The sequence below is a fragment of the Leuresthes tenuis genome, unplaced genomic scaffold (genome assembly GCF_036924035.1).
Source record: "Leuresthes tenuis unplaced genomic scaffold, fLeuTen1.0.hap1 SCAF_18, whole genome shotgun sequence".
NCBI classification, from domain to species: domain Eukaryota; kingdom Metazoa; phylum Chordata; class Actinopteri; order Atheriniformes; family Atherinopsidae; genus Leuresthes; species Leuresthes tenuis.
The window spans coordinates 27,679,073-27,703,093 of NW_027325372.1; the positions used below are offsets into that span (position 1 = coordinate 27,679,073).

The following is a 24,021-nucleotide window of genomic DNA, read 5'->3' on the forward strand; positions in this document are numbered from 1 at the left end:
TCATAATACAAAGTTTGTTGTTTATTGTTGAAACTTCATCAGAAGTGAAGAAATAAATGAATGCCTATCAACAAATTGACCTTCTGTTGACCTTCGGGGAGGTGAGTATCTTCACTAGACTCACCTGTCTGCTCTTCCTCCTCATTTAGCGTAGCTCCACCCTCTGCCTGTGAATTCTCACAGACTTCAACACTGAGTGGTGAGGCCTCTACAGGCCCCTCCCCTTTTTGCTCCTCACTTCCAATCCAAGCTTTTGGCGGGAAGTTTGAATTTATTGGGTCAACCTCTTCACTTTGTTCACCAACTGCCACCTTTGGTCCTTCTCTTTGTTGGCTTGACTGTGGCTTTACCGTCTTTAATTTGTTGGCAAAAGATTTAGGGCAATCTCTGAAGAGGTGATTTAATTCTCCACAGAGATTACATTTCCTGCCATTTGGACACTCTCCAAAAGTTTGCCCAATTTCTCTGCTCTTCCCACATAACACCTTGGTACAAGCCTCAACCAGGTGCCCATGCTCACCACACTTGCGGCAGAACTTGGGCTGCCCCTGGTAGTGGATGTAACCTCGGTTTTCAAGGTGGCCAGAGTGTCGCCCACCCGCTGCACTGAGCACTCTTCAGCCCTTTTAAATGGTATAACTTTGCACTCCCGCACGCTCCAGCAAGCACCATTCAAGCAACAACTTTGCACTCCAGCTTCGAACATCGGCACAGTCGCAACAAGTAAGGCGACTCTACTCAGAGAAGTCACTCTGCACAGTAAGAAGATTTCTTTTGCACAGACAGAAAGGGCTTCACCCGCAAAGGTAAAGCCTGCCAAAAATAGAAACAACTCATTAGTGCTGCTCTCCACAGAAATCTTTAGTAAAAGGCGAAAGACTTGTACGTTATGAAGAGAAACCAGAGTACGATTATCCGTCACTGCGGGAGCAGGGCATCAGGCTTGTTGGCATAGCCACCTTCCCCATGGTGAGCTTTGCTTGGTTGAGCCGCTTGCTCCCCCCCCCTTGCTCCTCGGCTGACCAAGTAGGAACAATCGGGCCCTATTCGATGGCTGCCTTGTCTTTTACTCTGTGCAAAAGACAAGGCAGCAACAAAAACACCACGAGAATCCCGTATTGAGGCTTTGTTCTGACCGCTCATTCGGTGTCGCGTTTCTTTCAAGCAATTCTCCCGGTTAGCCCACACTCGGCTCGCTCCCATAGCCGTGTTAAAGTCTACTTCGCATTCACTCTCTTTTCTCAGCAGACTCTTGGGATTTTATCTATAAAATGAATTCCTTCACTCAAACTATGTGAAAACTGCTTTGTCCTTAATATTTACCATGTCTAGAAAGATTTAAACAAAAAAAACAACGTTGTACTTTGCAGTAAAAGAAAGAGCAAATCTAAAGTTTCAGGAATCCGAGAATAAGCTTACTTTCATGAGTGCTTCACGATTTCGGATTTTGCTATAAAATGAATTCCTTCACTCAAACTAAATTAAAACTGCTAAACCGCTAATCTGTTATATGTAAGGCAGATGTCAAATTCACCGAAATAGGATCAAAGGGTATTCGGCCAATCGAGCTGTAGCAGCTTCGGTAAAAGAGTATAAGTTGAAGAGTTTGTGAATAAAGGTGTGCGCACACATAGTGTGCTGTACGAAAATAGGCAGGGAGCAATGCCGGCTGGGGTATATGTTCTTGTATGTTGTCTGACTGTTTGATTTGAATGTGTTGTGTAAGTGTCCTGTTGAATGTTACATGTTTGGGCTTTGACACGCTTCACTGTGGTTGTTAACTGTGTGGTGTGTCCTGAAATGTTATATGTTTGGGCTGTGTGACATGCTTAATGCTTGTCAGTAGCTACCCACTTATTCATATATAGCAACTGACAACATAAGAAGTCCGGACATACTTTGATAGTAGTTGTAGAAGTATCCTTATTGATAATAGATCACTAATTCATAGTGATAGAACAGTAGATGAACAGGTGCTTGCACATGTCTCACGAAAATAAAATGTGTGTATCATTGCTGACGGCAGAGCAATACTGCCAAACTTATGAGTTCTTGTGGCAAACTTGATTCAGTGTCTTGACGTGTATACGCTGTTTCGCTGACTTGATTGTCACAAGAAACAAAGTGTGTTTGATAAGATCCGACCATTTTATTACGGGAGGATCAGTATGTATGGATTCTGATGTGACTGATAAAACCAGTCGTATCTTAAGCATAATCTAATACGTGAGACAACGCCCTGGCACACGATAAAAAAAAAAAAAGAGAGAGAGCGGTTTTGTGTCCCCACAGTCCATAATGTAGAAAAGAGAGAAAAAAGCCTTTCTGATTTGGTGTGTGTGCTCATAGTGCAGAGTGTAGAGAAAAGAAAGCCGTTTTGGTGTCACGGGTGTTGTGACTTACACACACACATTTCTAAATTGAGAAAGGAAATTATTTTAGAGGAAGCACTAGAGTTTAGATCCCACATTTGTTGATAGGCATTCATTTATTTCTTCACTTCTGATGAAGTTTCAACAATAAACAACAAACTTTGTATTATGAGAAAGAACCAGACTCATTCTTCAGGAATCCGAAAATAAGCTCTATTTTATGAGTTATGCACGAATTCGGATTCTCCTATAAAACGAATTCATTAACTCAAACCAAGTTAAGACTGCTTTGTCCTTCATATTTATTCATGTCTAATCAAGTTTCAACGATAAACAACGTTGTACTTTGTAGAATGAGAAAGAACTTCTTCAGCAATAAGCATCTCTCGACATATGACGAAATACAGATTTTGCTATAAAATTAATTCCTTCTATCAGCCTGACTTAAAACTGTTTGTCCTCCTTATTTATCCACTTCAAATCAAGTTTCAACAATTAAAAAAAATTTGTAGTTTGAGAAAGAACAACTTAATCTTCAGCAATCAGTATAAAAAGAGGTGCAAATGCCAACCAAACATACCTAAAAGGTGGAGCGGAAGTATTCAGCTGCAAGTAGGTGTGAATGTTCGACCATAATTTGTAAAAAGCGGGTAAGAAAAGGTTCGAATGCCCGACTATATATTAACAAAAGCGGGAGGAGAGGTCTTCGGATGAGAGTGGGTGAGAATTTCCAACCATAATCTATAAAATACGGTGAAAAAAAATATGTGAATGCCTCATAGAACACTAAAAGCGGAAGTGTTCGGCTGCAAGAAGGTGTGAATATCCGACTATATTTGGTGAAAAGCAGGTGAAGCAAGGTCTGAATGCCCAACCTTACATCATCAAAAGCGAGATCAGAGGTGTTTGGCTGGAAGTAGGTTTGAATGTCAGATCAAAATTTGCAAAAAGCTGATGAGAAAGGGTGAGAATGCCCGACTATACACCATCAAATGCGGTAGCGGAGTTGTTCGGTTGTGAGTAGGTGTGAATCTCCAACCATAATTGCTGAAAAATGTGTTAGAAAAGGTAAAAATGCCGGTCCATACATAATCAAAATCGGGAGAGGTGGTGTTCAGCTGAAAGAAGGTCTAAATGTCCATCAATAATTGCTAGAAAACATGAAAGAAAATTTTCGAAAATCAAACCACACATGATCATAAGTGGGAGAGGAGGTGTTCAGCTGCAAGAAGGTGTGAATGTCCACCCATAATACCTGAAAAATGGGTAAAAAAAAGGTGCGAATGCCCAACCATACATCATCAAAAGCAGGAGTGCATGTGTTCGGCTACAAGAAGGTGTGAACGTCCAACCAAAGTTTGTAAAAAGCAGTTAAGAAAAGGTTCGAATATCCAACCATACATAATCAAAAGCGGGAGCAGAGCTGTTCGACTGCAAGTAGGTGTGAATGTCAGATCATAATTTGCAAAAAGCTGATGAGAAAGGGTGAGAATGCCCAACTATACACCATCAAATGCGGTAGCGGAGTTGTTCGGCTGTGAGTAGGTGTGAATCTCCAACCATAATTGCTGAAAAATGTGTTAGAAAAGGTAAAAATGCCGGTCCATACATAATCAAAATCGGGAGAGGTGGTGTTCAGTTGCAAGAAGGTCTAAATGTCCATCAATAATTGCTAGAAAACATGAAAGAAAATTTTCGAAAATCAAACCACACATGATCATAAGTGGGAGCGGAGTTGTTCGGCTGTGAGTAGGTGTGAATGTCCGACCATAATTGCTGAAAAATGTGTTAGAAAAGGTAAGAATGCCGGTCCATGCATCATCAAAAGCGAGAGAGGTTGTGTTCGGCTGCAAGTAGGTGTGAATGTCCAGCCATAATTACTCACAAACGGGTAAGAAAAGGTAGTATTGCCAGGCCATATATGATCAAAACAGGGAGCGGAGGTGGTTCAGCTGCAAGAAGGTTTGAATGTCCGACTAAAGTTCAAATATATTAACAAAAGCGGGAGGAGAGGTCTTCGGATGAGAGTGGTTGAAAATTTCCAACCATAATGTATAAAATGCGGTGAAAAAAAGGTGTGATAGAACACTAAAAGGTGGAGCGGAAGTGTTCGGCTGCAAGAAGGTGTGAATGTCCGACTATATTTGGTGAAAAGCAGGTGAAGCAAGGTCTGAATGCCCAACCTTACATCATCAAAAGCGAGAAAAGAGGTGTTTGGCTGCAAGAAGGCCATAGTTTGCCAAAAGCGGGTAAGGTGCGAATGTCCGACTAAATATCAACAAAATTTGGGGCGGAGGTCTTCGGATGCAAGTGGGTGTGAATGTCCGACTATATTTGGTGAAAAGCAGGTGAAGCAAGGTCTGAATGCCCAACCTTACATCATCAAAAGCGAGATCAGAGGTTTTTGGCTGCAAGAAGGCCATAGTTTGCCAAAAGCGGGTAAGGTGCGAATGACCGACTAAATATCAACAAAAGTGGGGGCGGAGGTCTTCGGATGCAAGTGGGTGTGAATATCCCACCATACAAGTATGGTGGAGAGGAAGCTGTGAATGGCCGACCATAGTAAAAGGCGGGTGAGAGAAGGTGCGAATGTCAAACCATACATAATCAAAACAGGGAGCGGAGGTGTTCTGCTGTAAGAAGGTGTGAATGTCCAACCATAGTTGGTAAAAAGCGGGTAAGAAAAGGTTAAAATACCCGACTGTACACAATCAATAGCGGGAGCGGAGTTGTTCGGCTACTAAAAGGTGTGAAAGTCCGACCATGGTTTGTAAAAAGCGGGTAAGAAAAGGTGCGAATGCCCGACAATGTATGATCAAAAGAGGGAGTGGAGGTTTTCGGCTGCAAGAAGGTCTGAATATCCAACCATAATTTGTAAAAACCGGGGAAGAAAAGGCTCGAAAGCCCGACTATACACCATCAAAAGTGGGAGCGGAGGTGTTCAGCTGCAAGACGGTCTGAATGTCCATCAATAATTGCTAGAAAATGTGAAAGAAAATTTTCGAATATCAAACTGCACATGATCATAAGCGGGAGAGGAGGTGTTCAGCTGCAAGAAGGTGTGAATGTCCGACCATAGATGGTAAAAAGCGGGTAAGAAAAGGTTAAATTACCCGACTGTACACAATCAAAAGAGGGAGCGGAGTTGTTCAGCTAAGAGAAGGTGTGAAAGTCCGACCTTGGTTTGTAAAAAGCGGGTAAGAAAAGGTTCGTATGCCCGAATATACACCATCAAAAGCGGAAGCGGAGATGTTCGGCTGCAAGATATTGTGAACGTCCGACCAAAGTTTGTAAAAAGCAGTTAAGAAAAGGTTCGAATATCTAACCATACATAATCAAAAGCGGGAGCAGAGCTGTTCAACTGCAAGTAGGTGTGAATGTCAGATCATAATTTGCAAAAAGCTGATGAGAAAGGGTGAGAATGCCCGACTATACACCATCAAATGCGGGAGCGGAGTTGTTCGGCTGTGAGTAGGTGTGAATCTCCGACCATAATTGCTGAAAAATGTGTTAGAAAAGGTAAGAATGCCGGTCCATACATCATCAAAAGCGAGAGAGGTTGTGTTCGGCTGCAAGTAGGTGTGACTGTTCGACTAAAGTTTGTAAAAAGTGGGTAAGACAAGGTGCGAATGCCTGACAATGTATGATCAAAAGCGGGAGCGGAGGTGTTCAGCTGCAAGAAGGTCTACATGTCCATCAATAATTGCTAGAAAACATGAAAGAAACTTTTCGAAAATCAAACCGCACATGATCATAAGTGGGATAGGAGGTGTTCAGCTGCAAGGTGTGAATGTCCACCCATAATTCCTGAAAAATGGGCAAAAAAAAGGTGTGAATGCCCAACCATACATCATCAAAAGCAGGAGTGGAAGTGTTTGGCTACAAGAAGGTGTGAACGTCCAACCAAAATATGTAAAAAGAAGTTAAGAAAAGGTTCGAATATCCAACCAAACATAATCAAAAGCGGGAGCAGAGCTGTTCGACTGCAAGTAGGTGTGAATGTCAGATCATAATTTGCAAAAAGCTGATGAGAAAGGGTGAGAATGCCCGACTATACACCATCAAATGCGGTAGCGGAGTTGTTCGGCTGTGAGTAGGTGTGAATCTCCAACCATAATTGCTGAAAAATGTGTTAGAAAAGGTAAAAATGCCGGTCCATACATCATCAAAAGCGAGAGAGGTTGTGTTCGGCTGCAAGTAGGTGTGAATGTCCAGCCATAATTACTCACAAACGGGTAAGAAAAGGTAGTATTGCCAGACCATATATGATCAAAACAGGGAGCGGAGGTGGTTCAGCTGCAAGAAGGTTTGAATGTCCGACTAAAGTTCAAATATATTAAAGAAAGCGGGAGGAGAGGTCTTCGGATGAGAGTGGTTGAAAATTTCCGACCATAATGTATAAAATGCGGTGAAAAAAAGGTGTGATAGAACACTAAAAGGTGGAGCGGAAGTGTTCGGCTGCAAGAAGGTGTGAATGTCCGACTATATTTGGTGAAAAGCAGGTGAAGCAAGGTCTGAATGCCAAACCTTACATCATCAAATGCGAGATCAGAGGTGTTTGGCTGCAAGAAGGCCATAGTTTGCCAAAAGCGGGTAAGGTGCGAAATTTGGGGCAGAGGTCTTCGGATGCAAGTGGGTGTGAATATCCAACCATACAAGTATGGTGGAGAGGAAGCTGTGAATAGCCGACCATAGTTGGTAAAAAGCGGGTAAGAAAAGGTTAAAATACCCGACTGTACACAATCAATAGCGGGAGCGGATGTGTTCGGCTACAAGAAGGTGTGAAAGTCCGACCATGGTTTGTAAAAAGCGGGTAAGAAAAGGTGCGAATGTCCGACAATGTATGATCAAAAGAGAGAGCGGAGGTTTTCGGATACAAGAAGGTTTGAATGTCCCAATATAGTTTGTAAAAAGCGGGTAAGAAATGGTTTGAATGCCCGACTATACACCATCAAAAGCGGGAGCAGAGGTGTTCCGCTGTAAGACGGTGTGAATGTCCGACCATAGTTGGCAAAAAGCGGGTAAGAAAAGGTTAAAATACCCGACTGTACACAATCAATAGCAGGAGCGGAGTTGTTCGGCTACAAGAAGGTGTGAAAGTCCGACCATGGTTTGTAAAAAGCGGGAAGAAAAGGCTCGAAAGCCCGACTATACACCATCAAAAAGAAGGTTTGAATGTCCATCAATAATTGCTTTAAAACAAGAAAGTAAATTTTCGAATATCAAACCGTACATGATCATAAGCGGGAGAGGAGGTGTTCCGCTGTAAGACGGTGTGAATGTCCGACCATAGTTGGTAAAAAGCGGGTAAGAAAAGGTTAAAATACCCGACTGTACACAATCAATAGCGGGAGCGGAGTTGTTCGGCTACTAAAAGGTGTGAAAGTCCGACCCTGGTTTGTAAAAAGCGGGTAAGAAAAGGTTCGAATGCCCGAACATACACCATCAAAAGAGGGAGCGGAGGTGTTCCGCTGTAAGACGGTGTGAACGTCCGACCAAAGTTTGTAAAAAAGCAGTTAAGAAAAGGTTCGAATATCTAACCAAACATAATCAAAAGCGGGAGCAGAGCTGTTCGACTGCAAGTAGGTGTGAATGTCAGAGAATAATTTGCAAAAAGCTGATGAGAAAGGGTGAGAAATCCCGACTATACACCATCAAATGCGGTAGCGGAGTTGTTCGGCTGTGAGTAGGTGTGATTCTCCAACCATAATTGCTGAAAAATGTGTTAGAAAAGGTAAGAATGCCGGTCCATACATCATCAAAAGCGGGAGAGGTGGTGTTCGGCTGCAAGTAGGTGTGAATGTCCATTAATAATTGCTTTAAAACATGAAAGAAATTTTCGAATATCAAACCTTACATGATCATTAGCGGGAGAGGAGGTGTTCAGCTGCAAGAAGATGTGAATATCCACCTATAATTACTGAAAAATGGGTAGGAAAAGATGCGAATGTCCAACCATAAATCATCAAAAGCAGGAGTGGAGTTGTTCAGCTACAAGAAGGTATGAAAGTCCAACCATGGTTTGTAAAAAGCGGGTAAGAGAAGGTTCGAATACCCGAATATATACCATCAAAAGCGGAAGCGGGGGTGTTCAGCTGCAAGAAGGTGTGAACGTCCGACCAAAGTTTGTAAAAAGCAGTTAAGAAAAGGTTTGAATATCCAACCGAACATAATCAAAAGCGGGAGCAGAGCTGTTCGACTGCAAGTAGGTGTAAATGTCAGATCATAATTGCTGAAAAATGTGATAGAAAAGACTAGAATAACGGACAATACATCATCAAAAGCGGGAGAGGTGGTTTTTCGCTTGCAAGTAGGTGTGAATGTCCAGCCATAATTACTCACAAACGGGGGAAGAAAAGGTAGTATTTCCAGACCACACATGATCAAAACAGGGAATGGAGGTGGTTCAGCTGCAAGGTGTGAATGTCTGACTAAAGTTTGTAAAAACCGTGTAAGACAAGGGGCGAATGCCCGACAATGTATGATCAAAAGAGGGAACGGAGGTTTTCGGCTGCAAGGTCTGAATGTCCAACCATAATTTGTAAAAATCGGGGAAGAAAAGGCTCGAAAGCCCGACTATACACCATCAAAAGCGGGAGCAGAGGTGTTCAGGTGCAAGAAGGTCTGAATGTCCGACCAATAATTACTGAAAAATGGGTAAGAAAAGGTGCGAATGCCAAATCATACATCATCAAAAGCAGGAGCGGATGTGTTCGGCTACAAGAAGGTTTGAATGTCCACCCATAGTAAGTAATAGGTGGGTAAGAAAAGGCTCGAATGCCCGACTATACACCATCAAAAGCGGAAGCGGAGGTGTTCTGCTGGAAGACGGTGTGAACGTCCGACCAAAGTTTATAAAAAGCATTAAGAAAATGTTCGAATATCCAACCAAACATAATCAAAAGCGGGAGCAGAGCTGCTCGACTTCAAGTAGGTGTGAATATCAGATCATAACTTGCAAAAAGCTGATGAGAAAGGGTGAGAATGCCCGACTATACACTATCAAATGTGGGAGCGGAGGTGTTCGTCTGTGAGTAGGTGTGAATGTCCGACCATAATTGCTGAAAAATGTGTTAGAAAAGGTAAGAAGGCCGGACCATATATCATCAAAAGCGGGAGAGGTTGTGTTCGGCTGCAAGAAGGTGTGAATGTCCAGCCAAATATTACTCACAAACGGGTAAGAAAAGGTAGTATTGCCAGACCATATATGATCAAAACAGGGAGCGGAGGTGGTTCAGCTGCAAGAAGGTTTGAATGTCCGACTAAAGTTTGTAAAAAGCGGGTAAGACAAGGTGTGAATGCCCGACAATGTATGATCAAAAGAGGAGCGGAGGTTTTCGGCTGCAAGAAGGTCTGAATGTCCACCCATAATTACTGAAAAATGGGTAAGAAAAGGTGCGAAAGCCCAACCGCACATGATCATAAGTGGATGAGAAGGTGTTCGACTGCAACTAGGTGTGAATGTAATCAATGTCTAGATAGATTTCAACAAAAAACAACGTTGTACTTTGCAGTAAAAGAAAGTGCAAATCAAAAGTTTTAGGAATCCGAGAATAAGCTTATTTTCATGAGTTCTGCACGATTTCGGATTTTATGTATAAAATAAATTCATTCACTCAAACCAAGTTAAAACTGCTTTTTCCTTCATATTTATCAATGTCTAGATCGACTTCAACAAAGAACAACATTGTATTTTGCAGTAGAAGAAAGAGCAAAACTGAAGGATCAGGAATCCGAGAATAAGCTTCTTTTCATACGTTCTGCATGATTTGGGATTTTATGTATAAAATGAATTCCTTCACTCAAACTAAGTTAACACTGCTTTGTCCTTCATATGTACCCATTTCTACATATATTTCAAGCATAAACTTCCTCATACTACCCTGAATGAGAAAGAACCACACTTGTGATTAAGCCATACGCCCCTTTTGAGGAGTTCTGCATGATTTGGGATTTTATCTATAAAATCAATTCCTTCACTCAAACTATGTTAAAATGGCTTTTACCTTCATATTTATCAATGTCTCGATAGATTTAAACAAAAAAAAACAACGTTGTACTTTGCAGTAAAAGAAAGAGCCAATCAAAAGTTTTAGGAATCCGAGAATAAGCTTATTTATATGAGTTCTGCACGATTTCGGATTTTATGTATAAAATGAATTAATTCACTCAAACCAAGTTAAAACTGCTTTTTCCTTCATATTTATCAATGTCTAGATCGACTTCAACAAAGAACAACATTGTATTTTGCAGTAGAAGAAAGAGCAACACTGAAAGATCAGGAATCCGAGAATAAGCTTATTTTCTTATGGGCAAGTGGGAACTGCTTTGTCCTTCATATTTATCAATGTGTAGATGGATTTCAACTTCTTCTACTGCAAAGTCCAATGTTTTTCTTTGTTGAAGTCGATCTAGACATTGATGAATATGGAAGGACAAAGCAGTTTTAACTTGGTTTGAGCAAAGCAATTCATTTTATAGCAAAATCCGAAATCGTGCAGAACTCATGAAAGCAGGCTTATACTCGGATTCCTGAAACTTTAGATTTGCTCTTTCTTTTACTGCAAAGTACAACGTTGTTTTTTTTGTTTAAATATTTCTAGACATGGTAAATATGAAGGACAAATCAGTTTTAACATAGTTTGAGTGAAGTAATGCATTTTATAAGCAAAATCCCAAATCATGCAGAACTCACGAAATGCTTTTTCTCGCTTTTCACTGCTTTTTACAAACTTTGGTCGGACGTTCACACCTTCTTGCATCCGAACACCTCCGCTTCCGCTTTTGATGATGTATATTCGGGCATTTGAACCTTTTTTTACCCGCTTTTTACAAACCATTGTCGGACTTTCACACCTTCTTGCAGCCGAACACCACCTCTCCCGCTTTTGATGATGTATGGTCCAGTATTCTTACCTTTTCTAACACATTTTTCAGCAATTATGGTCGGACATTCACATCTACTCACAGCTGGACACCTCCGCTCCCGCTTTTGATCATACAATGTCGGGACATCGCTCCTTGTCTTACCAGCTTTTTACAAACTTTAGTCGAACATTCACACCTTCTTGCAGCTGAACACCTCCGCTCCCGCTTTTGATGATGTATAGTCGGGCTTTCGAGCCTTTTCTTACCCGGTTTTTACAAATTATGGTTGGACATTCAGACCTTGCAGCCGAACACCTCCGCTCTCTCTTTTGATCATACATTGTTGGGCATTCGCACCTTGTCTTACCCGCTTTTTACAAACTATAGTCAGACATTAACACCTTGCAGCTGAACCTCCGCTCCCTGTTTTGATCATGTATGGTCTGGCAATACTACCTTTTCTTCCCCCGTTTGTGAGTAATTATGGCTGGACATTCACACCTACTTGCAGTCGAACAGCTCTGCTCCCGCTTTTGATCATGTTTGGTTGTATATTCGAACCTTTTCTTAACTGCTTTTTACAAACCATGGTCGGACTTTCACACCTTCTTGTAGCCGAACAACTCCGCTCCCGCTATTGATTGTGTACAGTCGGGTATTTTAACCTTTTCTTACCCGCTTTTTACCAACTATGGTCGGACATTCACACCGTCTTACAGCGGAACACCTCCGCTCCCGCTTTTTATGGTGTATAGTCGGGCATTCGAACCTTTTCTTACCCGCTATTTACAAACTATGGTAGGACATTCAAACCTTCGTGTATCCGAAAACCTCCGCTCTCTCTTTTGATCATACATTGTCGGACATTCGCACCTTTTCTTACCCGCTTTTTACAAAACATGGTCGGACTGTCACACCTTCTTGTAGCCGAACACATCCGCTCCCGCTATTGATTGTGTACAGTCGGGTATTTTAACCTTTTCTTACCCGCTTTTTACCAAGTATGGTCGGACATTCACACCTTCGTACAGCGGAACACCTCCGCTCCCTCTTTTGATGGTGTATGTTCGGGCATTCAAACCTTTTCTTACCCGCTTTTTCCAAACTATGGTCAGCTATTCACAGCTTCCTCTCCACCATACTTGTATGGTGGGATATTCACACCCACTTGCATCCGAAAACCTCCGCCCCAAATTTTGTTGATATTTAGTCGGACATTCGCACCTTACCCGCTTTTGGCAAACTATGGCCTTCTTGCAGCCTAACAACTCTGATCTTGCTTTTGATGATGTAAGGTTGGGCATTCAGACCTTGCTTCACCTGCTTTTCACCAAATATAGTCGGACATTCACACCTTCTTGCAGCCGAACACTTCCGCTCCACCTTTTAGTGTTCTATCACACCTTTTTTTTCACCGCATTTTATACATTATGGTTGGAAATTTTCAACCACTTTCATCCGAAGACCTCTCCTCCCGCTTTTGTTAATATATTTGAACTTTAGTTTGACATTCAAACCTTCTTGCAGCTGAACCACCTCCGCTCCCTGTTTTGATCATATATGGTCTGGCAATACTACCTTTTCTTACCCGTTTGTGAGTAATTATGGCTGGACATTCACACCTACTTGCAGCCGAACACAACCTCTCTCGCTTTTGATGATGTATGGACCGGCATTTTTACCTTTTCTAACACATTTTTCAGCAATTATGGTCGGAGATTCACACCTACTCACAGCCGAACAACTCCGCTCCCGCATTTGATGATGTATAGTCGGGCATTCTCACCCTTTCTCATCAGCTTTTTGCAAATTATGATCTGACATTCACACCTACTTGCAGTCGAACAGCTCTGCTCCCGCTTTTGATTATGTTTGGTTGGATATTCGAACCTTTTCTTAACTTCTTTTTACATATTTTGGTTGGACGTTCACACCTTCTTGTAGCCAAACACTTCCACTCCTGCTTTTGATGATGTATGGTTGGGCATTCACACCTTTTTTTTGCCCATTTTTCAGGAATTATGGGTGGACATTCACACCTTGCAGCTGAACACCTCCTATCCCACTTATGATCATGTGCGGTTTGATTTTCGAAAAGTTTCTTTCATGTTTTCTAGCAATTATTAATGGACATGTAGACCTTCTTGCAGCTGAACACCTCCGCTCCCGCTTTTGATCATACATTGTCAGGCATTCGCACCTTGTCTTACCCACTTTTTACAAACTTTAGTCGAACAGTCACACCTTTTTGCAGCCGAACACCACCTCTACCGCTTTTGATGATGTATGGTCCAGCATTCTTACTTTTTCTAACACATTCTTCAGCAATTATGGTCGGATATTCACACCTACTCAGAGCCGAACACCTCCGCTCCCGCATTTGATGGTCTATAGTCGGGCATTCTACAGCGGAAAAGACTCATTCTTATGTTTGGTTAGATATTCAAACCTTTTCTTAACTGCTTTTTACAAACTTTGGTCGGACGTTCACAGTATCTTGCAGCCGAACACCTCGGCTTCCGCTTTTGATGGTGTATATTCGGGCATACGAACCTTTTCTTACCCGCTTTTTACAAACCAAGGTCGGACTTTCACACCTTCTCTTAGCTGAACAACTCCGCTCCCTCTTTTGATTGTGTACAGTCGGGTAATTTAACCTTTTCTTACCCGCTTTTTACCATCTATGGTCGGACATTCACACCGTCTTACAGCGGAACAACTCCGCTCCCTCTTTTGATGATGTATGGTTAGGCATTCGCACCTTTTCTTACCCATTTTTCAGTAATTATGGGTAGACATTCACACCTTCTTGCAGCTGAAATCCTCCTCTCCTGCTTATGATCATGTGCAGTTTGATATTTGAAAATTTTCTTTCATGTTTTCTAGCAATTATTGATGGACATTCAGACCGTCTTGAAGCTGAACACCTCCGCTCCCACTTTTGATGGTGTATAGTCGGGCTTTCGAGCCTTTTCTTCCCCGGTTTTTACAAATTATGGTTGGACATTCAGACCTTCTTGCAGCCGAAAACCTCCACTCCCTCTTTTGATCATACATTGTCGGGCATTCGCACCTTTTCTTACCCGCTTTTTACAAACCGTGGTCGGACTTTCACACCTTCTTGTAGCCGAACAACTCCGCTCCCGCTATTGATTGTGTACAGTCGGGTATTTTAACCTTTTCTTACCCGCTTTTTACCAACTATTGTTGGACATTCACACCGTCTTACAGCGGAACACCTCCGCTCCCTCTTTTGATGGTGTATGTTCGGGCACTCAAACCTTTTCTTACCCGCTTTTTACAAACTATGGTCAGACATTCAAACCTTCTTGTAGCCGAACACATCCACTCCTGCTTTTGATGATGGGTATTCAAACCTACTTGTTGCCCGCTTTTCATTAATTATGGGTTGACATACACACCTTGTCGCAGCCAAACACCTCCGCTCCCTGTTTTGATCATGTATGATTGGACATTCGCACCTTTTCTCACCCGCTTTTTACTATGGTCGGCCATTCACAGCTTCCTCTCCACCATACTTGTATGGTGGGATATTCACACCCACTTGCATCCGAAGACATCCGCCCCCACTTTTGTTGATATTTAGTCGGTCATTCGCAGCTTACCCGCTTTTGGCAAACTATGGCCTTCTTGCAGCCAAACACCTCTGATCTCGTTTTTGATGATGTAAGGTTGGGCATTCAGACCTTGCTTCACCTGCTTTTCACCAAATATAGTCGAACAGTCACACCTTCTTGCAGCCGAACACTTCTGCTCCACCTTTTAGTGTTCTATGGGGTATTCACACCTTTTTTTTCACCGCATTTTATTGATTATGGTTGGAAATTCTCACCCACTCTTATCCGAAGACCTCTCCTCCTGCTTTTGTTAATATATAGTCGAGCATTCAAACCTTTTCTTACCCGCTTTTTACAAATTATGGTCGAACATTCACACCTACTTGCAGCCGAACACCTCCGCTCCCGCTTTTGATGGTGTATAGTCGGGCTTTCGAGCCTTTTCTTCCCCGGTTTTTACAAATTATGGTTGTACATTCAGACCTTGCAGCCGAAAACCTCCGCTCCCTCATTTGATCATACATTGTCAGGCATTCGCACCTTGTCTTACCCGCTTTTTATAAACTTTAGTCAGACATTCACACCTTGCAGCTGAACCACCTCCGCTCCCTGTTTTGATAATGTATGGTCTGGCAATACTACCTTTTCTTACCGGTTTGTGAGTAGTTATGGCTGGACATTCACACCTACTTGCAGCCGAACACCACTTTTCCCGCTTTTGATGATGTATGGTCCGGCATTCTTGTCTTTTCTAACACATTTTTCAGCAATTATGGTTTGACATTCACACCTACTCACAGCCGAACACTTCCGCTCCCGCATTTGATGGTGTATAGTCGGGCATTCTCACCCTTTCTCATCAGCTTTTTGCAAATTATGATCTGACATTCACACCTACTTGCAGTCGAACAGCTCTGCTCCCGCTTTTGATTATGTTTGGTTGGATATTCGAAACTTTTCTTCACTGCTTTTTACAAACTTTGGTCGGACGTTCACACCTTCTCTCAGCCGAACACCTCCGCTTCCGCTTTTGATGGTATATATTCGGGCATTCGAACCTTTTCTTACCCGCTTTTTACAAACCATGGTCGGACTTTCACACCTTCTTGTAGCCGAACAACTCCGCTCCCGCTATTGATTGTGTACAGTCGGGTATTTTAACCTTTTCTTACCCGCTTTTTACCAACTATTGTTGGACATTCACACCGTCTTACAGCGGAACACCTCCGCTCCCTCTTTTGATGGTGTATGTTCGGGCATTCGAACCTTTTCTTACCGGCATTTTACGAACTATGGTCGGACATTCAAACCTTCTTTTAGCCGAACACATCCACTCCTGCTTTTGATGATGTATGGTTGAGCATTCGCACCTTTTCTTACCCATTTTTTACAAACTATGGTCGGACATTCACACCTTCTTGCAGCTGAACACCTCCTCTCCCGCTTATGATGATGTGTGGTTTGATATTCGAAAATTTTCTTTCATGTTTTCTAGCAATTATTGATGGACATTCAGACCTTCTTGCAGCTGAACACCTCCGCTCCCGCTTTTGATGATGTATAGTCGGGCTTTCGAGCCTTTTCTTCCCCGGTTTTTACAAAATTATTGTTGGACATTCAGACCTTCTTGCAGCCGAAAACCTCCGCTCCCTCTTTTGATCATACATTGTCGGGCATTCGCACCTTCTCTTACCCGCTTTTTACAAACCAGGGTCGGACTTTCACACCTTTTAGTAGCCGAACAACTCCGCTCCCGCTATTTATTGTGTACAGTCAGGTATTTTCACCTTTTTTTACCCGCTTTTTACCAACTATGGTCAGACATTCACACCTTCTTACAGTGGAACACCTCCGCTCCCTCTTTTGATGGTGTATGTTCGGGCATTCGAACCTTTTCTTACCCGCTTTTTACAAACTATGGTCGGACATTAAAACCTTCTTGTAGCCGAACACATCCACTCCTGCTTTTGATGATGTATGGTTGGGCATTCGTACCTTTTCTTACCCATTTTGCAGTAATTATGGGTGGACATTCACACCTTTTTGCATTTTAACACCTCCTCTCCCGCTTATGATCATGTGCGGTTTGATATTCGAAAATTCTCTTCCATGTTTTCTAGCGATTATTGATGGACATTCAGACCTTCTTGCAGCTGAACACCTCCGCTCTAGCTGTTGATGGTGTATAGTCGGGCTTTCGAGCCTTTTCTTCCCCGATTTTTACAAATTATGGATGGACATTCAGACCTTCTTTCAGCCGAAAACCTCCACTCCCTCTTTTGATCATACATTGTCGGGCATTCGCACCTTTTCTTACCCGCTTTTTACAATTCATGGTCGGACTTTCACACCTTTTAGTAGCGGAACAACTCTGCTCCCGCTATTGATTGTGTACAATAGGGTATTTTAACCTTTTCTTACCTGCTTTTTGCCAATTATGGTTGGACATTCACACCTTCTTACAGCGGAACACCTCCGCTCCCTCCTTTGATGGTGTATGTTCGGGCATTCAAACCTTTTCTTACCCGCTTTTTACAAACTATGGTCAGACATTCAAACCTTCTTGTAGCCGAACACATCCACTCCTGCTTTTGATGATGGGTATTCAAACCTACTTGTTGCCCGCTTTTCATTAATTATGGGTGGACATACACACCTTGTCGCAGCCAAACACCTCCGCTCCCTGTTAGGATCATGTATGGTTGGGCATTCGTACCTTTTCTTACCCATTTTGCAGTAATTATGGGTGGACATTCACACCTTCTTGCATTTGAACACCTCCTCTCCTGCTTATGATCATGTGCGGTTTGATATTCGAAAATTCTCTTCCATGTTTTCTAGCAATTATTGATGGACATTCAGACCTTCTTGCAGCTGAACACCTCCGCTCCAGCTGTTGATGGTGTATAGTCGGGCTTTCGAGCCTTTTCTTCCCAGATTTTTACAAAATATGGATGGACATTCAGACCTTGTTTCAGCCGAAAACCTCCACTCCCTCTTTTGATCATACATTGTCGGGCATTCGCACCTTTTCTTACCCGCTTTTTACAAACCATGGTCGGACTTTCACACCTTTTAGTAGCGGAACAACTCTGCTCCCGCTATTGATTGTGTACAATCGGGTATTTTAACCTTTTCTTACCTGCTTTTTGCCAACTATGGTCGGACATTCACACCTTCTTACAGCGGAACACCTCCGCTCCCTCCTTTGATGGTGTATGTTCGGGCATTCGAACCTTTTCTTACCCGCTTTTTACAAACTATGGTCAGACATTCACACCTTCTTGCAGCCGAACACTTCCGCTCTACCTTTTAGTGTTCTATGGGGTATTCACACCTTTTTTTTCACCGCATTTTATAGATTATGGTTGTAAATTCTCACCCACTCTTATCCGAAGACCTCTCCTCCTGCTTTGGTTAATATATAGTCGGGCATTCGAACCTTTTCTTACCCGATTTTTACAAATTATGGTCGAACATTCACACCTACTTGCAGCCGAAAACCTCCGCTCCCGCTTTTGATGGTGTATAGTCGGGCTTTCGAGCCTTTTCTTCCCCGGTTTTTACAAATTATGGTTGGACATTCAGACCTTGCAGTCGAAAACCTCCGCTCCCTCTTTTGATCATACATTGTCAGGCATTCGCACCTACTTGCAGCCGAATACTTCCGCTCCACCTTTTAGTGATGTATGGTTGGCATTTGCACCTTTTCTTACCCTTTCTTACCCTACTGATTGCTTAAGATTAAGTTGTTTTTTCTCAAACTACAACATTTTTTTAATTGTTGAAACTTGATTTGAAGTGGATAAATAAGGAGGACAAACAGTTTTAAGTCAGGCTGATAGAAGGAATTAATTTTATAGCAAAATCTGTATTTCGTCATATGTCGAGAGATGCTTATTGCTGAAGAAGTACAAAGTACAACGTTGTTTATCGTTGAAACTTGATTAGACATGAATAAATATGAAGGACAAAGCAGTCTTAACTTGGTTAGAGTTAAGGAATTCGTTTTATAGGAGAATCCGAATTCGTGCATAACTCGTAAAATAGAGCTTATTTTCGGATTCCTGAAGAATGAGTCTGGTTCTTTCTCATAATACAAAGTTTGTTGTTTATTGTTGAAACTTCATCAGAAGTGAAGAAATAAATGAATGCCTATCAACAAATGTGGGATCTAAACTCTAGTGCTTCCTCTAAAATAATTTCCTTTCTCAATTCAGAAATGTGTGTGTGTAAGTCACAACACCCGTGACACCAAAACGGCTTTCTTTTCTCTCTTTTCTCTACACTCTGCACTGTCAGAACAAAGCCTCAATACGGTGTTCCCGTGGTGTTTTTGTTGCTGCCTTGTCGATTGCACAGGGGCAAGCGTTTCAACCAAGCAACGCTCACCATGGGGAAGGTGGCTATGGCAACTAGCCTGATGCCCTGCTCCCGCAGTGACGGATAATCGTACTCTGGTTTCTCTTCATAACATACAAGTCTTTCGCCTTTTACTAAAGACTTTCGTGGAGAGCAGCACTAATGAGTTGTTTCTATTTTTGGCAGGCTTTACCTTTGCGGGTGAAGCCCTTTCTGTCTGTGCAAAAGAAATCTTGTTACTGTGCAGAGTGACTTCTCTGAGTAGAGTCGCCTTACTTGTTGCGATTGTGCCGATGTTCGAAGCTGGAGTGCAAAGTTGTTGCTTGAATGGTGCTTGCTGGAGCATGCGGGAGTGCAAAGTTATACCATTTAAAAGGGCTGAAGAGTGCTCAGTGCAGCGGGTGGGCGGAGGTGCAACGTGACACTCTGGCCACCTATGGCCATAAAAAGAACACTGCTACAAGTGCGCATTGTGCCAGCAAGGGCCCTCGGACCTGAAACAGTGGACAGTTATCGCTTCTCGGCCTTTTGGCTAAGATCAAGTGTAGTATCTGTTCTTATCAGTTTAATATGTCCTCTATACGAGGACTACATATTAAATGGATTTTTAAGAATAGGAGTTGAAAAAGAAGCTTGCTCCGTTCACTCCAAGCATCGACCCGGTACTGCAGTGCCGCTGGGAACGGTGCGCTCTTCTCTGCTCTTGTGAAAAAGCAAACAGCGGTGCAGGATGGAAGTTTCAGGGAGCCCAAGATGAAACTTTCTTTTAATCTGCTGAGAAAAGAGAGTGAATGCGAAGTAGACTTTAACACAGCTCTGGGAGCGAGCCGAGTGTGGGCTAACCGGGAGAATTGCTTGAAAGAAACGCGACACCGAATGAGTGGTCAGAACAAAGCCTCAATACGGTGTTCCCGTGGTGTTTGTGGCTGCCTTGTCTTTTGCACAGAGTAAAAGACAAGGCAGCCATCGAATAGGGCCCGATTGTTCCTACTTGGTCAGCCGAGGAGCAAGGGGGGGGAGCAAGCGTCTCAACCAAGCAAATCTCACCAAGTAGGAACAATCGGGCCCTATTCGATGGCTGCAACACCTGAAAGAGATATTGATGCGAGACCCGATCAAAAGCTTTTTCAAAGTCTAAATTTAAGATGACAAGCCGGGTGTTTCTGTCTCTAGCGTAATCAATGATGTCTCGAATCAGTACGAGGCTGTCGGTGAGTTGTCTCTCTGAGATGGCACAAGCCTGGTCTGGGTGAATTACCTCCTCTAAAACAGAGGACATCCGTGTCGTTAAAACCTTGCTAAAAAGTTTACAGTCAAAGTTTAAAAGTGTGATGGGCCTCCAATTCTTTAGGTCAGTCTTATCATTTTTATCAGAAGTGAAGAAATAAATGAATGCCTATCAACAAATGTGGGATCTAAACTCTAGTGCTTCCTCTAAAATAATTTCCTTTCACAATTTAGAAATGTGACAACACCCGTGACACCAAAACGGCTTTCTTTTCTCTACACTCTGCACTATGAGCACACACACCAAATCAGAAAGGCTTTTTTCTCTCTTTTCTACATTATGGACTGTGGGGACACAAAACCGCTCTCTCTTTTTTTTTTTGATTGTGTGCCAGGGCGTTGTCTCACGTATTAGATTATGCTTACGATACGAATGGGTTTATCAGTCACTTCAGAATCCATACATACTGATCCTCCCGTAATAAAATGGTCGGATCTTATCAAACACACTTTGTTTCTTGTGACAATCAAGTCAGCGAAACAGCGTATACACGTCAAGACACTGAATCAAGTTTGCCACAAGAACTCATAAGTTTGGCAGTATTGCTCTGCCGTCAGCAATCATACACCCATTTTATCTTCGTGAGACATGTGCAGGCACCTGTTCATCTACTGTTCTATCACTATGAATTAGTTTATCTATTATTAATAAGGATACTTCTACAACTACTATCAAAGTATGTCCAGACTTCTTATGTTGTCAGTTGCTATATATGAATAAGTGGGTAGCTACTGACAAGCATTAAGCATGTCACACAGCCCAAACATATAACATTTCAGGACACACCACACAGTTAACAACCACAGTGAAGTGTCAAAGCCCAAACATGTAACATTCAACAGGACACTTACACAACTCATTCAAATCAAACAGTCAGACAACATACAAGAACATATACCCCAGCCGGCATTGCTCCCTGCCTATTTTCCTACAGCTCACTATGTGTGCGCACACCTTTATTCACAAACTCTTCAACTTATACTCTTTTACCAAAGCTGCTACAGCTCGATTGGCCGAATACCCTTAGATCCTATTTCGGTGAATTTGACATCTGCCTTACATGTAACAGATTAGCGGTTTAGCAGTTTTAATTTAGTTTGAGTGAAGGAATTCATTTTATAGCAAAATCCGAAATCGTGAAGAACTCATGAAAGTAAGCTTATTCTCGGATTCCTGAAACTTTAGATTTGCTCTTTCTTTTACTGCAAAGTACAACGTTGTTTTTTTTTTGTTTAAATCTTTCTAGACATGGTAAATATGAAGGACAAAGCAGTTTTAACATAGTTTGAGTGAAGGAATTCATTTTATAGATAAAATCCCAAGAGTCTGCTGAGAAAAGAGAGTGAATGCGAAGTAGACTTTAACACGGCTCTGGGAGCGAGCCGAGTGTGGGCTAACCAGGAGAATTGCTTGAAAGAAACGCGACACCGAATGAGCGGTCAGAACAAAGCCTCAATACGGTGTTCCCGTGGTGTTTTTGTTGCTGCCTTGTCGATTGCACAGGGGCAAGCGTTTCAACCAAGCAACGCTCACCATGGGGAAGGTGGCTATGGCAACTAGCCTGATGCCCTGCTCCCGCAGTGACGGATAATCGTACTCTGGTTTCTCTTCATAACATACAAGTCTTTCGCCTTTTACTAAAGACTTTCGTGGAGAGCAGCACTAATGAGTTGTTTCTATTTTTGGCAGGCTTTACCTTTGCGGGTGAAGCCCTTTCTGTCTGTGCAAAAGAAATCTTGTTACTGTGCAGAGTGACTTCTCTGAGTAGAGTCGCCTTACTTGTTGCGATTGTGCCGATGTTCGAAGCTGGAGTGCAAAGTTGTTGCTTGAATGGTGCTTGCTGGAGCATGCGGGAGTGCAAAGTTATACCATTTAAAAGGGCTGAAGAGTGCTCAGTGCAGCGGGTGGGCGGAGGTGCAACGTGACACTCTGGCCACCTATGGCCATAAAAAGAACACTGCTACAAGTGCGCATTGTGCCAGCAAGGGCCCTCGGACCTGAAACAGTGGACAGTTATCGCTTCTCGGCCTTTTGGCTAAGATCAAGTGTAGTATCTGTTCTTATCAGTTTAATATGTCCTCTATACGAGGACTACATATTAAATGGATTTTTAAGAATAGGAGTTGAAAAAGAAGCTTGCTCCGTTCACTCCAAGCATCGACCCGGTACTGCAGTGCCGCTGGGAACGGTGCGCTCTTCTCTGCTCTTGTGAAAAAGCAAACAGCGGTGCAGGATGGAAGTTTCAGGGAGCCCAAGATGAAACTTTCTTTTAATCTGCTGAGAAAAGAGAGTGAATGCGAAGTAGACTTTAACACAGCTCTGGGAGCGAGCCGAGTGTGGGCTAACCGGGAGAATTGCTTGAAAGAAACGCGACACCGAATGAGTGGTCAGAACAAAGCCTCAATACGGTGTTCCCGTGGTGTTTGTGGCTGCCTTGTCTTTTGCACAGAGTAAAAGACAAGGCAGCCATCGAATAGGGCCCGATTGTTCCTACTTGGTCAGCCGAGGAGCAAGGGGGGGGAGCAAGCGTCTCAACCAAGCAAATCTCACCAAGTAGGAACAATCGGGCCCTATTCGATGGCTGCAACACCTGAAAGAGATATTGATGCGAGACCCGATCAAAAGCTTTTTCAAAGTCTAAATTTAAGATGACAAGCCGGGTGTTTCTGTCTCTAGCGTAATCAATGATGTCTCGAATCAGTACGAGGCTGTCGGTGAGTTGTCTCTCTGAGATGGCACAAGCCTGGTCTGGGTGAATTACCTCCTCTAAAACAGAGGACATCCGTGTCGTTAAAACCTTGCTAAAAAGTTTACAGTCAAAGTTTAAAAGTGTGATGGGCCTCCAATTCTTTAGGTCAGTCTTATCATTTTTATCAGAAGTGAAGAAATAAATGAATGCCTATCAACAAATGTGGGATCTAAACTCTAGTGCTTCCTCTAAAATAATTTCCTTTCACAATTTAGAAATGTGACAACACCCGTGACACCAAAACGGCTTTCTTTTCTCTACACTCTGCACTATGAGCACACACACCAAATCAGAAAGGCTTTTTTCTCTCTTTTCTACATTATGGACTGTGGGGACACAAAACCGCTCTCTCTTTTTTTTTTTGATTGTGTGCCAGGGCGTTGTCTCACGTATTAGATTATGCTTACGATACGAATGGGTTTATCAGTCACTTCAGAATCCATACATACTGATCCTCCCGTAATAAAATGGTCGGATCTTATCAAACACACTTTGTTTCTTGTGACAATCAAGTCAGCGAAACAGCGTATACACGTCAAGACACTGAATCAAGTTTGCCACAAGAACTCATAAGTTTGGCAGTATTGCTCTGCCGTCAGCAATCATACACCCATTTTATCTTCGTGAGACATGTGCAGGCACCTGTTCATCTACTGTTCTATCACTATGAATTAGTTTATCTATTATTAATAAGGATACTTCTACAACTACTATCAAAGTATGTCCAGACTTCTTATGTTGTCAGTTGCTATATATGAATAAGTGGGTAGCTACTGACAAGCATTAAGCATGTCACACAGCCCA

The 24,021-nt window shown here is 42.5% G+C and overlaps 5 non-coding genes across 5 annotated transcripts; 4 read left to right on the plus strand and 1 right to left on the minus strand.

Annotated features, from left to right (window-relative positions):
- Positions 1–795: 795 nt before the first annotated feature.
- Positions 796–909, minus strand: LOC140276368 (U5 spliceosomal RNA). Its single transcript, XR_011908967.1, has one exon. It is a non-coding gene; the product is annotated as a U5 spliceosomal RNA (small nuclear RNA).
- An 18,361-nt stretch (positions 910–19,270) lies between these two features.
- On the plus strand, positions 19,271–19,384 carry LOC140275729 (U5 spliceosomal RNA). Its single transcript, XR_011908449.1, has one exon. It is a non-coding gene; the product is annotated as a U5 spliceosomal RNA (small nuclear RNA).
- A 308-nt stretch (positions 19,385–19,692) lies between these two features.
- LOC140276038 (U2 spliceosomal RNA) lies at positions 19,693–19,876 on the plus strand. The gene has a single exon (XR_011908729.1). It is a non-coding gene; the product is annotated as a U2 spliceosomal RNA (small nuclear RNA).
- Positions 19,877–22,061: 2,185 nt separating this feature from the next.
- On the plus strand, positions 22,062–22,175 carry LOC140275730 (U5 spliceosomal RNA). Its single transcript, XR_011908450.1, has one exon. It is a non-coding gene; the product is annotated as a U5 spliceosomal RNA (small nuclear RNA).
- Positions 22,176–22,483: 308 nt separating this feature from the next.
- LOC140276040 (U2 spliceosomal RNA) lies at positions 22,484–22,667 on the plus strand. The gene has a single exon (XR_011908731.1). It is a non-coding gene; the product is annotated as a U2 spliceosomal RNA (small nuclear RNA).
- The last annotated feature ends 1,354 nt before the right edge of the window (positions 22,668–24,021 follow it).